Genomic DNA, 4,327 nt, shown 5'->3' on the forward strand with positions numbered 1-4,327 from the left:
TATTAATATGTTAAGGGAACTACCTTTTTATGGGAAGGAGCACGAGGACGCTTATGAACATATAGAAGAGGTGGTGGAGATTTCCCATTATTTTAATGCTCCTAACGTGAGTAAAGATGCGGTGATGCTTCGAATTTTACCGGTCATATTGAAGGGTGAAGCAAAAGAATGGTTAAAATCACTTCACTTTGGAGCAATCACAACATGGGCTGATTTTAAGACCGAGCTCATCAACTAGTTTACCCCTCCTTCAAAAGTGGCAAAGCTTAAGAGAAATATCCATAGCTTTCAATAATTAGAAGGGGAGTCGTTATATGAAGCTTAGGAATGTTACAAGAGATTTTTACGACATTGCCCTCAACATGACTTCCATTTGCAACAAGAAATTATATTTTATGATGGATTCAATGTGTGCACTCGTCAACTTCTAGACTCGCAAGGGCCCATGACAAAGAAGAATCCGACAACAAATAAATCTTTGATTGAAGAATTCTCAAAACATTCAAGAGAGTATCACAACTCAAAGGAGGATTTCACTAGAGGAAATTCAAGTAAAGATGGAGGTCAAGATGCTATTAGTGCAGTTATTGCAAAGCTAGATGCAATGGAAGAAAAGATCACAAAATTGGGTGGACCAATTCAAGATAGATGTGGAGCTTGTGGAGGACCCCATTCTACTATGGATTGTGATTTGGAGTACAGGAGAACTCAAGACACGACAAAATATCAATAGCTAGAGCATAATCTCTACCAACTAGAACGAGTCCAATTCGAGAAGATAGATGCTCTCGAGTCGATGCTATTCAGATTCATGGAAGCTAGCGAAAAAAGACATGATGCAACTGATGCAACACTTAGAGTTCAAAAAGCATCTATTTTGAGCATTCCATATAGGTTGGGCAATTAACAAAACTTTTACAAGAAAAGCTATCAAATTTACTTTCAAGAAAAGTCGAGTCAATCCTTATGGATCAAGTCATGGCTATTGATATATAAGAAGAAGATGAATTGGAGCATATGAAGGACCTTGAAGAGGAGTCTAATCAGTCACTTGAAGTAAAAAGGGAAAAAGAAGAAGAGTATTTTGAAGCTTCCCAGTCACCACGACGTGGAGACAATAGTGCCATGTCGTGGGCAATAAAAGAACATTATGATTTCTTAGTTTTTGAGCCATATCGACCACCTATTCCTTTCCCATCCCGTGCCAATGCAAATTTGGTGAAACAAGAAAACATGAAGTTCCTTAAGAATGATGAATTTGAATGCACGAAGGAAGAAGAGTGGGAGGAATGGGAGGAGCCTTTACCAAAAGAGCAATTGGAAAAAGAAGTGAATTATTCAAAACCTCCAATGTCAACGCCAATGATGTTTGAGGTGTTTACTTTTACAAGACCACCAAATCCAGTAACAGAGGCGATTGAAGAAAAAGAAGTAGAGAGTGATGAGTCTCATTTTGAAAAGAAAAACTCGGAAAGAAACAAGACAAAAGCTAAAGACACGAGAATGAGGAAAGAACCCAAGGGAAACATAAAGAAGATGTTAACCCAATAATGCAAGAAAGTTCAAGAAAGGCATTCAATAGAAGGGTTGCTTACAAACGAGTAAGGTTCAAGATGATGGAGAACAGGGAGGTTACACTTCCACTCGACGCAACGTAGAGTGGGAAGGAGTCCCGCTCACGACTCCTAAAAAAGAAGCACTTGTTGGGAGACAACTTATGAGTTTGCATTTTAGTTTCCTTTTGATTTGTTTTAGTTTTAAATTTTTGACTTTTAGTTTTTCTTAGTTTAACCGAATGATGATGTGTTTCTCTAGTTCTTGATCTTATTTTGTAGTGAAGAAAGAAGTGAAGCAGTGAAAGAGCTTAATATGAAGAAACCGCGTGATTTTTGAAGATCATAATTGAATAACAAGTTTTTGAATTAGTGTGGGGTTCCCACATAATGAATAGAAAATCATTTAGAAGCATATTTACTGAAAAGAAGAGTGGGAATGGTCTTACACATTACAAAGATTCGATGCCCACCTGTTTTAATCTAAGAAGATTCTTGTAACACCCCAAATAAGGTATTACTCTTTAGAACCTTGAAATAGAAAAGATGGCATAAAAGGTCCCTTAGTACACGGGGCGTACTCCAGAAGTACGCTTAGCGTACTAAGGATGCATGAACGCGGAAGGTGGCCGCGTACGCAGGGCGTACATATAGGTACGCGGGGCGTACGTGACAGAGGGCCAAAACCCTAATTCTCGGAATTGACACCTATTTAAACACCCTTAAGCCTCTTGGTCCAAATCCTAATTAGCCTACATAGCCTCATTTCACCCTTTTACACCAAATATCCCTTGTGAGAGTGTTTTTGAGATTAAGGAGTTTATTTGTGACCATTTTAGAGTTCATTCAAGAAGAACGAATTGCTAAGAAAGCTTGGAGTGGCATTGGGCTTCAAGAATCTGCATCTAGTTCACCTTAAAGAGCTTCTGGAGGTATAAAGCTTTGATCTTGTCATCTTATTCATTAGATCTAGCTAGGGTTTTCTATATTGTCCCTTTAGTTGGTTTTGGACATTCTCTTGAGAGTTAAGCAACTCCAGAGACTGAAATGGTTAGATCTGAGTTTTATGAGCATGCTAGATGCATAAAGGAGCTAGCTTGAAGAGTATCTAGACTCCATGCATGAGTTTGAAGCTTTATATGAAGTCCTAATGTGAATAATGAAGTTTTTAAGTCCCATATAGCATGCAAGGGGAAAATTTTGTCAAATTTATGCCCCAGGACGTCTTAATGAGCTAAGATCTGATATTGGACATTAGAACATCAAGTATTAAGCACTTAATGGAAGAAGCTGCTTAATATGTTTGTACGTTGGACGTAACTTAGAGTACGCAGCGCATACAGCTCAGGGACTCAGTACGTTGCACGTACCAGGGTGGTACGCAAGGCGTACGCACCTCAGATGGGCTCAAACTTGTTTTGCACTTGTAATCCCTTTGGGCCTGGTCACCTTTTGAGTTAGTTAGCCAACTTATCTGTTTTGGGCCATGGTTACTATGGTTGGGCTTTATTAAGCCATGAAACCCATTAATGATTTTGGACATGGACTTTGGGCCCATTAGCAAAGGAAGACTTTTTGGGCCATTGTGAAAGGACTTGGGGTTTGGGTTCTTTAATTGGATTATGTTCAGCCCTAACCTGGGGTAATGCTATTATTGTTCAACACGGGTGTTCACAGAATGTTAGGAGAGCAACTTTCAGATTCAGCAGATAGAGGTGAGTCCCCTCACCATACCAATAGGTCTAAAGCACCAAGGCCGACCCATTTTATGATATGTGGTACACTAGCTGAAGTTATATTATGTGGCATGATAGCTGGTTATGTGTTAGGAAGTATGCTAGCTATATATGTGGTATGCTTGTATGGAAGACCATGGGAGAGCCCATGGCACCTGGATGTAGGACCATGTGGAGAGCCCATGGCTTTCCTATTAAAGACCATGGGAGAGCCCATGGGACCCGGATGTAAGGCCATGTGGAGAGCCCATGGCTTTCTTATTAACGACCATAGGAGAGCCCATGGAACTTCGGTGTAAGACCATGTGGGGATCCCATGGCATCCTGGAGTAAGACCCTGGGGACGAGCCCACGACATCCCTATATGTTGTATGCATGGATTATATGGTTTATGTAGCTTTTATAGCTACTATGAATTATATGATTATGTGGATTGTGTGTGGTATGCTCTGGGGAACTCACTAAGCATTAACTTACAATTTGTTGATTTGTTTGAGGTACTTCTGAGCCTAAGGGCAAGGGCAAGGCTTTATGGCACGACATGCACCCTCTCTGTTATTTGATTTGATGGGACACTTTGATGTTTGAAATAAAAACTTAATGTTATGGATTTTGAAAACAATAGTCATTGTTACTTCATATTTTATGGGAATGTTTGGTTAATTAAAAATGAAAAATTTCTTTTGAAAATTGGGTCGTTACAAGCTGGTATCAGAGCCTTGGTTTGATGGATTCGGACACACTCTCGGGTGTGTCAGGACTCAAACCATGGAAATGGTAAAATTGTTTTCAAAAATACAAGTTAAAAACTTCTTAAACTGGAAACGAGGAGAGTGCAATGCACGTGATCGGCCAATCCAAGTAAGTAGTTCCCCATTATGTTAGCCATGTTATACTGATATTTGAGTTATGATAATCGTATGAATCTTGCTACGTGTATGCTTTCTAAATTGTATACGGTTAGGATCTTAGGGTAGAGTCTATTATTCGAAAGTCTATTAGATCCTGTTTTGTGTATAATTTTCATGCATAATGCAA

General features: G+C 39.4%; 1 non-coding gene across 1 annotated transcript; it reads right to left on the reverse strand.

Annotated features, from left to right (window-relative positions):
* Nucleotides 1-262: 262 nt before the first annotated feature.
* LOC145056029 (small nucleolar RNA R71) lies at nt 263-369 on the reverse strand. Its single transcript, XR_013685570.1, has one exon. It is a non-coding gene; the product is annotated as a small nucleolar RNA R71 (small nucleolar RNA).
* Between the last annotated feature and the right edge of the window lie 3,958 nt (nt 370-4,327).

The sequence above is a fragment of the Lactuca serriola genome, chromosome 5 (assembly GCF_051521515.1).
Source record: "Lactuca serriola cultivar US96UC23 chromosome 5, Lser_US96UC23_V15, whole genome shotgun sequence".
Classification (NCBI taxonomy): Eukaryota; Viridiplantae; Streptophyta; class Magnoliopsida; order Asterales; family Asteraceae; genus Lactuca; species Lactuca serriola.